Source organism: Bubalus bubalis, chromosome 2 (genome assembly GCF_019923935.1).
Source record: "Bubalus bubalis isolate 160015118507 breed Murrah chromosome 2, NDDB_SH_1, whole genome shotgun sequence".
NCBI classification, from domain to species: Eukaryota; Metazoa; Chordata; class Mammalia; order Artiodactyla; family Bovidae; genus Bubalus; species Bubalus bubalis.
The window spans coordinates 3,102,462-3,114,780 of NC_059158.1; the positions used below are offsets into that span (position 1 = coordinate 3,102,462).

Below are 12,319 nucleotides of genomic sequence, written 5' to 3' on the forward strand. Positions count from 1 at the left end.
GAATCAGAATAAGCAATGTTGTGTTCCCAGGGACGTCTCGGATCTCGCAAGAGTCCATTTGGGCCACAATATTTATCCAGTGCCCATGGTGGGTGCTGCTGCGGGGGAAGCATGAGGTGGGCTTTGCAGAAGGAGCCTCCATGCTCCAGGTGCCTCAGTTTCCCCACTTACAACATGAAGTCAGCTCTGCTTCCAAAGGATTTCATGTGCATGACAACTTTACACTCTCCCTCCGAAATGTGGAAGCCATGTTAAATTATTAATAAATCAGATTGTTCAGTAACAAAATCCAGCTCCCTGTCTCCTGTGTTTACAAGTAGACTGTTTGTTTAACAGAGCCTTCTGTCATGCTTCCAGGCCCTGTTAAGTACTTTACAGAAAACCTCTTCCACAGATACTACTAATTAACCCCATTTTACAGATGAAGAAACCAAGGCCCAGAAAGGACACGTAACTGGCCCAGGCCACTGGCTCCGGAGCCGGGCTGAGCAAGCTTGGTCCCTGCTGCCAGGGAGGGCGCAAGCTGACCCCGCAGTCCGTCCTGGCCTTCGCCACAGCAGGCGGCTGTTTCCACTGGGGCACCTCTGTTGGATGGGTTCTCTTTTGTGTCCCTAAATGTGAGGGCTTTTGAGGAAATTAATGCTTCTGCCTCAGTTAAATCATTTTTCATCCAATTTGTGATGGAGTTCAAAAGCAGGAAGACGGCTTTTCCCAGGAGACATTGCTCTCTCTGCTTTGGAGCAGCTCCGGTTTGGCCCTGCCCCTTTGCCGCACCCCAACCCCTGCCCGGAGTGTGCAGATGAGGGTCCCAATGAGCAGGGGAGGGACGGGGCTCCGCTTCCCCTCACGTCAGCATTCTCCTCCGGCCCTTCCTTTTGCTGTCCCGAGCCCAGTCAGCCAAGCCGTAAGGCACAAACAGCAGCTTCACCAGACTGGCAGAGCTGGCACCGCCCCGCCCCCATCACCACCATCAAAACAAACAAGCCACCATTCATTTTCCAGCTGCACCTTCAAGTGCTTATTACTCCCTGCATAGGAATGTCATATATTTTAAGAGAGATATGCAAGGCCTTTTTGTAATTTCTTCTTCCTCCCTGGTGTGTGTGCATGTGTGTGTGTGTGTGCATGTGTGTGTGTGTGTGCATGTGTGTGTGTGTGTGTGCATGTGTGTGTGTGTGTGTCCTGTGGAACAAGGCTGTCTAAGGGTCTGCCTTGGCACATTTCCTGGATGACTATTTTGTCAGCATGTTTTTTCTTTAACCTTCCACAAATATGCATCTGCCTCCAAATAGCATTTAATGAAGAGGTGTTTGAAATAAATCTTTGGAAACAAAAGCTACTTTATTCATCATCCGTGTGGCGATCAGCCAGAGAGGCTCCTGTGTAGAGTGCATAATTAGAAGCAGAAGACTGTGTGCGTGCCTGCATGTGGGTAGATATCGATGGTGTTAATAAAAACCTGGCTTCCGTTCCTCCTCTGATCAGAATAAGAATTAGGTTACCTGCAAACTAAATGACAAGAGGCAGCTGCAGAAAGAAAAATGCATTATTTTTTATTATTGTAATAGCCCTCTTCCAATATTCTTTCTCCTTCCAAATCACGGTACCTCAGGATCTTTAATGATAACTAGGTATAAAAAAGAAAGCAGAGTTTTGTGGGGAAAATATTTCTTTTGTGGGGAAAATACTTCTTTTGTAGAATAAAAATGAAAATCACCTGTATTATTATTTTTTTTAAAGGCTGTTGGTCCTTTGAGGATTGGCTCCTTGATTTCATAAAGCCCTTTTAATCATAAGACAACTCAGCCTCACTGTAGCCACTGTGGTTGAGGAATGGGGTTAATCAAAACATATAGCTCATGGAGCCGTATGACGTAGCGAGAAGACGAACCTTCAAATGACTGATAAATAAGAAAGCAGGGTGCATTTCAAAGAACTATAAAAACTCAAGTTAAAAACTGTACCAGGCACGCTTAGGGTCCAATCAGGACCTTAGCATCAGGCAGCACTTGATGTGTTTCTGGGAAAGAGGGGCTTCGTGTTCTGGCACCTGCGTAGTAGCTCTTTGACATCTGTCAGTGCGTCTGACCCTCGGTCTTCATTTTCTTCCTCTGTAAAATGGGGATGCAGTGGTTTCTGTCTCTAAAGGTCAAGGTGAGGAGTGTGTAGAACAGGAAGTGTCAGAATACCCCTGCATGTAGGAGTGTTTCGGTTGTCTTCCTGCTGTGAGTGGAGGTTGATAGCATTGCAGGTAAATAGAGGCAGAAGAACAGGATATATTTTCGTTGAGCAGATTTCAGATGAGTGAGGAAAAGGTGAGACCATAAGCCCGGCAGATTTCTGTAAATGAAATATTTTCCCATAGTATAGGTTCGCACACATTATTTGGTTTACAAAATCTGTTCAACCCTTAACTTTCAGTTTCCATTCCTGTGGCTCCAGAACCTGTCCTTCCTGCATCACCTTGACCCATGGTGTGTTTCTGGCAAAAGATTTGATAATTAAACTCGGGGACGTGGCTTCAGTCACTAGGAGAGTCACGAAGCCTGTTAGTGTTTTAAAGCTTCTGCGATGTCTTACTATAAGAAACCTGAAGCTAGCGTGTCCCCAGCTTACTGGACCATGGAACCCTTTGATTTTCATTTATTTATTTTTGTTTGAGACTTAAAGTTATAGGCATCCATTCATTGTGTGTATAGGTCACGATGGCTATGATCACAGTATTTTTCCTACAGGAATGAATAAAGCTGTTTTTCAGTTTCACTGAGATGTAATCGACAATATAGGTTTAAGATGTTCAGCATAATGCTTTGACTTGTTTATATATGTATATGTAGTGAACTGGTTGCCACAGTAAGTTTAGTTAATGTCTATCATACAGATACAAAAAAGAAAAAGAAAAATATTTTTCTTCGTGATGAATACTTTCAGGATCTGCTCTCTTAGTAAATTAACTTGGTTTCTTATCACATTAATTTGGCATTATTTCTGATAGGCATGAAGCAGTGAGTAGAATCTGAAGCTGGTAAGGACTTGGGCTCTGAGGAACCCCTTCAGGCCCCCACTGCCCACAAACATTTCCATGAAACCTTAAGAGAGATCTGTATCGTCCACGAGGTCCTGCCTCCCTGCCACCACAAGTTCACGAGCTCTGAAAGCAGTGGGCTGCCCACACACAGGTCTTGGTTATTGTGACCTTGAGCTCATCCCTTACGTCTCCGAGCCTCAGGATTTTCATTTCTAAAGGGGAACAATAGTCTTTATCCCATCAGGTTGGTGAAAGTGAAAATGAAGTCACTCAGTCGTGTCCGACTCTGCGACCCCATGGACTGTAGCCCACCAGGCTCCTCCATTCATGGGATTTTCCAGGCAAGAATACTGGAGTGGGTTGCCATTTCCGTCTCCCAGGGATCTTCCTGTCCCAGGGATCGAACCCGGGTCTCCCGCATTGCAGGCAGACGCTTTAACCTCTCAGCCACCAGGGAAGTCAGGTTGTTAAGTGACATATAATGTATGTTTTTAACATGTTCTGTTAAATGAGGCATGATTGTAAGTGAACTGTGAGGCAACACATTGACATACATGTGGACCTCTGGCTCTGGAGGTGGGGGCAGAGGGTGGGGGGCAAAGGGCTGACGGGCCTCTTATTCCCCGGCTAAGATGACCGCCGTCTCTGGAAGCACCCTGTGTTTGAAGGTGGCCGAGCTACGCAGGAGCCACAGTGGAGTGACACGTGCGTGACCCGTGTTCCTTGTGCTTGAGACTAGAGTGTGGTTCACTGATGCTCTGTGGAGCCCCCACGAGTTCTGAGAGGAGACTCTTGCGAGGCGGTGCCCCCAGGGGCATAGATTCCGTCGGTGAGGGGCTCCAGTCCCAGACACCCGTAGTGAGAACCCCCGAGCCAGAGCACGCGCCCCGCCAGTACAGGGTCACGGCCCGGGCCGTCCTCCGCCAGAGCTGTGCAGGACACGCAGGCGGCCAGCGTGCAGTCAGCCCCGTGCCCGCCTCTGAGACGCCTGCCCAGGGCGCCTGCTGACTGAACACCCCCGTCACCTTGCTCCTTCGCCCCCAGCACTAAGCAGGCAGGAACCGTCCCTCTAGACTTTATCTCAGTCGGTGGAAGAATCGCTTTTGAAAATGGGGGACCAGGAGTTAAAGGAACCCCCTCCCAAGATACCAAAACTAGTCGGGGACAGAGCCAGGCTGTCCCAGCAGAGCGATGGCCCCTAGGCTTCGAGTGAAGATGCAGGAGGTGACCGTGCCTGGCGCGCGGTGGACTCGGCTCAGTGGTAACCATCATCAGGTTGTTCGTCTGATGAATTTTGTTAAAACTTACAGAACAAAAAGAAAAGGATAATTACTCATATGTTACATTCTATAGTGTTCTGTTGTTTATAAGGACTTTTAATATATATTATCCCATTTGGTCTTCATAATAAATCGATGGGGTGAGACTGTGCCTGCTATCGGACAGCAGCGTCTGCAGAGGCTGAGGCGGGTGGTGCCCCAGCTCACGTGGGAGTCGGGCTGCCTGGAGCAGCTCGGGGGCCCAGCATAGCGAGGTGTGACTTGCTGGGTGGGTTAGAGGCTGGGGAGCCGTGGGCACCGTGCCCACACCCACCTCTGCCATCCCTCACTGCATGTTACCTGCGCCCCATCCACACTGACCGGGCCATACCGCACAACCGGCCCCACGGTGAGGACGGGCGCGCGAGCCTGGAAAACCTCGTGTCCTGTGTGGTGACGAGCACAGGATGGTGTGGGGAGAAGGGAAGAAATCCCGAAAGTTGCCTTCATGGCGATCCAGTGTATGGAGTATTCTGTTCACTTTTCGGGAGGGAAATTCGTTGTTAACTGAGCTCGGTATGTTTCCTCTCTGTGCCCAAGTAGCCAGAGAGGGCAGCTGCTCAACACTGGCCATCTTCTCCCCTGGCACCAGCCCAGTGCACCTTCTGCCAGCTTGCACCTGAGTCGGGCACGGGGCGCCGCCATCAGGACCCGCATTCACTGTCCACATACCCGGAACTCAGGCATCCGTCACACCTGCCCTGGGCACTGCGCTATAAACAGGGCACGGGGCGCCTCCATCAGGACCACATTCAGCCCATCCACGTACCCGGAACTCAGGCCTCCGTCACACCTGCCCTGGGCACTGCTCTGTAAACAGTGTTCGACTCGCATGGATTTGTTGCGGAAGAAAATAACGCTTCACATTTCTCCCTAATGTGGAGAAGTTGAACTCATTGTTTCTGTTACTGAAATAGAATCTAATATTAACAGGTGGAATTTTATTTTAAATACAGAAGAAACCATTTCCTTTTAAAATGCGGACACACAAACTGTGGCCCTTGTTTTCCTCTTAGCATAATTTCTCTGGGTAAATGACTAAAAATAGAGACCATTTTTTCCTTCATTTTCTTTGTATCTAATATTTGGAAAGTAATGTTTGTGTAGGAAGAATAAGAACACCATAGATCCCCAGGAAGCCCCCAAGTTTTTTTGTATCTTGGGGTCTTCCCACCCGATCCCATCCCCTTCTCCCAGCCCCCCAGCCCACCCCCACCCCCCACCGGCCCAGAGCAGCTGCCAGGTTTTCTCTGAAAAATTTAGGTCCTCACAGTTAGCTTTTTGTTCCATATCTGTTTCTGCCAAGAGTTAATATTAGGTTGTTTTCTGGAAAAACCAAATCCGTAAATGTTTTCAGAGGTTTTGCCCAAATGCACCTCCCTTGGACGTTTCTATGGTCAAATACGATGGAGAAAAAGTTTCACAGACACAGGGTGGGGGTCTGCCCCGGGCTGGTTCTTTGGCTTTACGGGATCGGGCAGAAATACCAACACGTGCGTGTGTGGGGAGAGGACAGGAGAGGAGGGGCGGAAGGAGGTCCGGTCTAAGGGAGTCTGCCCTGCAAAAGGCCTGAAGTGTGATCTTCTCTCCAGGCTTGGACCAGCCGCTGGGAGTCAGACCCACTCCAGTGTTCTTGCCTGGAGAATCCCAGGAATGGGGGAGCCTGGTGGGCTGCCGTCTATGGGGTCACACAGAGTCGGACACGACTGAAGCGACTTAGCAGCAGCAGCCGCTGGGAGCCAGACCCGCTCCAGTGTTCTTGCCTGGAGAATCCCAGGGACGGGGGAGCCTGGTGGGCTGCCGTCTATGGGGTCGCACAGAGTCGGGCACGACTGAAGCGATGCAGCAGCAGCAGCCGCTGGGAGTCAGACATCTCAAGTGGTGGACGTTGGTGTCCGTTTTGCCCACTATCCTCTGAACAGTGGAGAGTAGCCTAAAGGCCAGCTCTGCATGAGCCAGGTCAAGTCCCAGCTCCCGGCCCTCCCACATCCAGCCCTGTAAGAACGGGGACCTGCAGGACGGGCGGTGATGGGAGATGCAGCCGGCGCTGGGAGCAGGCCAGCCGGGCTGTGCTTAGAGCTCACGCTGCTTCCAGGTTAAGTGTGGGGCGAGGGTTAACACACCTATTTTCCCATTATGTCTTTTTCTTTTTTTAATCTGTAGCCCCCACTCACTCACCTCAGGTGTAAGGAAGGGAAATACCCATCCCCCAGTGAACATGGTTACCTGGAAACAGTCGTCATCGTTAAACTGTATGTGACCTCACTTAAAACACAGTGATGATGTAAGACTGTGAAGATAAGCCAAGAAATTTAACGGAAGATTTAAATGACCGTGCAAACCTTCTCTGAGAGGGCCAGCTAGAATTCAGAAGTAGTGCTGGCGTTGGGAAGGCTCGGTCTTTTAACCTGAAAATAGTGAGTTTACGGTCTTCCCTGGTGGCTCAGGGGTCAAGAATCCACCTGTCAGTGCAGGAGACGCAGGTTCAATCCCTGATCCGGAGAGATCCCACGTGGCTCAGAGCAGTGAAGCCCGTGCTCCACAAAACGAGAAGCCCCGGCAATGAGAAGTCCACACGTCACGACAGAGCAGCCCCTGCTCCCCAAAACCAGAGGGAAAAAAAGTGAACGTAAGAAATGATGTCTTTGACAAGTTCTGAAGATGAAATAAAGAGACTGAGTGGGAGATAGAAGTTTTCCGTTCTAGAGACCCTTCCCTTGATGCATCTATTTATTCATAGCAATAAATTTATTGTCTTCATAATGATTTTTACTGTCTTCACAGCAATTTTATGGAGATGTAATCTGCATCCTATACAATTTCCTCATTAAACCTGTGCAGTTCGGTGGGCTTTAGCACATTCATGGAGATGTGTGACCAGCTGCACAGTCAGTTTGAGAAATGTTCCATCTCCCCTGAAAGATGCCCTTTTATTTTCAGCACTTGTCTTCTCTGTCAGCACTCCCCCGATGCTCAGAGGGAGTGGTCTGGGCTGCAGGCCCCTCCCCCTACAGTGCTTTAACCAGAAGCACAGACGAAACTGCACTTGAACAGAGATTTCTGGGGCTTCCTTTGCCCCCTTGTTTCGTAAGCTAAGAACCACCGTGTTCAGGCAGGGCCCTGACACCTCGCCCCGGGTCCCCTCTGTCCCACAGAGAACACGGGCCGCGTGCAGTGCTGTGCTCCCTCCTGCCTACCCGCAGTGGCGGAAGCCATCCTTGGTTTCTAATGCTTGGCGGCATTTGATTTGTTTTAAATAAATGTATTTTTTAGATTTTTATATGTTTGTTTCTTTTGACCGCACTGGGTCTTGCTGCTGCGTGAGGGCTTTCTCTCGCTGTGGCGAGTGGACACTGCTCTCTGGTTGCTTCTCACTGCAGGGGCTTCTCTGAGCCTGAGGGCTTCATAGCTGTGGCACATGAGCTTAGTTCTCCACGGCATGTGGGATCTTCCCAGATCAGGGATCAAACCCATGTCCCCTGCATTGGCAGGTGGATTCTTTACCACTGGACCACCAGGGAAGTTCCAAATAAAGAATTCTTAAGCTTGAAAGTAGAAAGTAGATCAGAGAGGATTCAAAAAGACCTCAGATCCTGTTTCTGCTCTTAAGGATGTCAGTGGATAGGTGGGGGCCATGGTTTAGAAACATGCTCAATTAATCCACTCCACATTTGCCAGAAGGGCTGCATTGTTCCGTGTGATTTCCTTGTGGAAATTTTTTGTTTCCTGCGAATTTTCGTATCTAACTGAAATTCTGTCAAAAGATAAGAACAAACATGTGAGGCTTCCTTAAAGGTTGGAAGCATGCTTAGAACTCGGTGGATCTCACGTGGCTTCTTGGGGAAGTCACAGAACAAAAGTTCCCGAGTGGGAGCCGGGCCTGCCTCCGATCAGCATAGTGCACTCCCGGCGCTCGGCAAAATTAAGTCAGAATCAAAAACAAACTGTTGGAGCAAAGCGACGAAATCTGTAAACATCAAGGCAGCATGGAGCCTTGAGTGAGAACAACCTGAACTTGTCAAGCACCACACCTGGCAGCCAAATTCAAGAAGCCGTTTTTTATTATAAATTGAGTAGATGGAATTGTAGTCAGGGCTGTCACTTGCATGTACGGGAAAGTCATTGGTGATGCACACTGTTTTATAGGAAAGACCGGTTTTTAAGTTCATTTAGATAAGATCACAAGCGCATAGACAGTAAACAGACTGGAAGTGCTTGTAAGTCGAGATAATGAATCGAAAAGCTAAATGAGTCATTTGAAAAGGAAATGTCATGGAGGGCACCATAGGGATACATGTTAGCTTTGGTCTTATTTACACAGTTATTAATTGGGCTGAACAGACTGCTTCTGGAAACAGTACTAAGGAGCTGAGCTGCTTCCTGTGAAACCCTTGTTTTAAATGGAGGCCTTAAAGCATGGGGGTTAAGAGCACAGCCTGGCCTTGCATTTGACCTTGGCCCTGCTGCTCACTGGCTCGTCGACCTGGAGCACAGCAGCTAACGTCTGTCAGCCACAGTGTCCCCGTGGACGCCATGGGAACAGGAAAGGTGGCCGCGCCACGGGAGCGCACCGTCCGTCAGCAAGGAAAGCACCAGCACCCTCCCCGGCGCACGGCACCCACGGGCGGCACATCGGTAGCGTGATCACCATCAAGACCGAGGGCCAGGGCTGTGTTCTCGGAGGACAGGCCGAGCCCGGGCGAACCACACAGGGTGAACTTTGCCCGCACGTGGCCGTGGCTAGAAGCTGAGCGGACGTCACTGCGGCGATTCCAGAACTGTGGCAAGCCGACGGGGAAGCGGGCCCGTCCCTGTTAGAACGACCGTCACAATAATCTTTAAATGGAAAAAAACATCACACTAGCTTTGCCTAAAGGGAAGAAGCCAGAGGTTGAGGGAATAATCGCTGACTAAAGCAGAAGACCTTCCCTGTGGGGAAGGTAACCTGTGCCCTCCTTGAGAAACACCAGGAGACAGGTGGGCGGTCCAGTCGAGAGGGAGGTGTTGGTGCAGAAACCAATCCCTAGAGTAAAACACGCTGCACCAGGCTGCATTACCGTGGACGGGTGAGGTGGCCTTCATAGACAGCATTCCTGAACAGTTACAGCTTCATCGTGGGTAATGGGAAGGACGCCTGTGAGGTTTTCACCTTAGCAGGTACGTGGAGACGTTTATATTCTGCATATGGGCAGGGGTGAGCCTGGAGCAAGGGGCCAGCTAGGGCTGGGGAGCCCCGTTAAACCAAAATCTCCCTCTTTAGACAAGCCCCTCCCCTACTGGCAACCCACTCCAGCATCCTTGCCTGGAGAATCCCATGCACAGAGGAGCCTGATGGGCTACAGTCCACGGGATCGCAGGAGTCAGACACGACTGAGCGACTAAACCACCACCGCCTCCCCTACCCCAGTCCCTTTAGCAGCGGGGTCTTGGACGGCTGTCACAGGTGTGCGCCTGCTGAGCTGCGCAAAAAAGCGAAGAAGGCTGCGCCTGCGAGTGTTACTTGGTGTCTTCACCGCAGTTTGCTCACGTAGGCACCATCTCCGTCTGACACATGAGGAAACTGTGCGGTCAGTCTCCTCAGACGCGTGAACACACCCAGCAGGGCCAAGACCGAGGCCTGACGCTCGGCTGCAAGGCTCAGCAAAGCCGCCTCGAGGTTCCACAGCTGTTCCTCCAGAGACGGTGGAGGCGCCAGCCCCCCGGGGTCCCTCCCCCACGCCCAGGGTCCTCAAAGAGATCAGTTCAGTTCAGTCATGCAGTTGTGTACGACTCTGCGACCCCATGAATTGCAGCACGCCAGGCCTCCCTGTCCATCACCAACTCCTGGAGTCCACCCAAACGCATGTCCATTGAGTCGGTGATGCCATCCAACCATCTCATCCTCTGTCGTCCCCTTCTCCTCCTGCCCGCAATCCCTCCCAGCATCAGAGTCTTTTCAAATGACTCAGCTCTTCGCATCAGGTGGCCAAAATATTGGAGTTTCAGCTTTAGCATCAGTCCTTCCAATGAACACTCAGGACTGATCTCCTTTAGGATGGACTGCTTTTATCTCCTTGCAGTCCAAGGGACTCTCAAGAGTCTTCTCCAACACCACAGTTCAAAAGCATCAATTCTTTGGTGCTCAGCTTTCTTTATAGTCCAACTCTCACATCCATACATGACTACTGGAAAAACCGTAGCTTTGACTAGATGGACCTTTGTTGACAAAGTAATGTCTCTGCTTTTGAATATGCTGTCTAGGTTGGTCATAGCTTTCCTTCCAAGGAGCAAGCGTCTTTTAATTTCATGGCTGCAATCACCATCTGCAGTGATTTTGGAGCCCCCCAAAATAAAGTCAGCCACTGTTTCCACTCTTTTCCCATCTATTTCCCATGAAGTGATGGGACCAGATGCCATGATCTTCGTTTTCTGCATGTTGAGCTTTAAGCCAACTTTTTCACTCTCTTCTTTCACTTTCATCAAGAGGCTTTTTAGTTCTTCAAGACCATGACGAAGAAGAGGAAATTCTGAATAAAGGGCAAAAAATGAAGTGTAAATACATATGGGGAAAAGAAATTAGAAATATTAGAAATGAATAATAAATTAACTGAAATAGAGATTAAAAAAAAGAGAGAGAGAAACAGATGAGACCAGAAGTCAGTTGAAAGGAGAATGAGTAACTCAGAGGCTGTGACTAAAGAATTACACCCAGCACAGAGCACAAATACCTAAAGATTAAAAACCTGCAATCAGTCAGGTAAGAGAAACGGAAGGTAGATTGAGAAGCCGTGCAACGCGGAGCACTGGGGTTCTGGAAGAGAAAAACAGGAGTCGTGGCTGGAACTTACCGACATGGATGAAGACATGAAGCATCTGGGTGAAGGCGCACGCTGAGTCCTGAGCAGAATAAACCAAGACGAGTGCAGGCCCAGCCTCATTAGAACCTCCAAGCTCAAGAAGAAAGCCTCCATGCAGCCAGGAAGAAGAGACCGATTCCCTGTGCAGAAGCAGCTCTGCCCGACGGCAGACATGTTATCATTGCTAAAGGGCACAGCTGGGCGGAGACACCGTGACGCTGCGGTCTCAGCCTCACCAGATGGTCTGCGTGGGCGTGTCTCAGCCAGGTCAGTTCTGAAGTCTGCCTCCCACACGCTTCCACTGGAGAGAAAAGAAAAGATGTTCATTAACCTGCAGGAAGAGAGGCGAGAGAGAGGGTCAGCCGTCAGGAGCTGTGAAAGCCTCGGGTTCCACACTTGCCAAGCTCGCAAGGCACCTGCCGTCGCTGCTTTAAACTTGCTACCTCTTGTTAGCTTGAACTATGTTTGCAATACAAGGGTCTGGGTTTTCCTCCATGGTTTAACACCTGTATTTACGGTAATATAAACCCTATATTTTGTAGTGTCTTACATTCTGGCTGTTGTCACGCTGACTGTTGTTCTTGGACTCCTGAAGCCAGTGCCTCCTCCCATGTCTGTCGTGGAAGAGATTTCACACTTATTCCTGACAACCTCTGCCTCTTAACTAATTCCCCTAAATCCCCATGTTCCTTAGAAGTGGCAGAAGGGTACCATTCAAAGGAAAAGCACTGTGTAACCAGCCACCTCCCTTCATCTCGCATTGTTATCTTAACCTGCAGATCGTTTATCACAGCATCTCAGCTCTGAAAAAAACAGGATGTTTTTCAGGAGCAGTGGTACTTTGTCAGGAGCACCTGGATGGTAGTTTTATTATGTTGGTTTGAAATGTGTGTTCCGAACCAATGCTTTTGTTTGACAGCTTTGTTGATATTGCAAGTTGAGATCATTTATGTTTGAGTACTTCAAACCTCTGACATTCTTCAGAGGTTTTTCTGTTTAAAAAGTTGTATACTTTTTCAAATCAGTGATTCATCAGTGGGTTTATAGTGATATCAGGCTTGGTGTAAATCGATGTATAAACTTGTTCTTCTAACAAATTTATAGCTTTAGTAGATATTTCCTTAGTTGTATAGATT

General features: G+C 49.3%; 1 protein-coding gene across 1 annotated transcript in view; it reads left to right on the top strand.

Annotated features, from left to right (window-relative positions):
- Nucleotides 1-12,319, top strand: part of FARS2 (phenylalanyl-tRNA synthetase 2, mitochondrial) — a 230,832-nt gene that overhangs the window by 185,875 nt on the left and 32,638 nt on the right. The window lies entirely within an intron of this gene.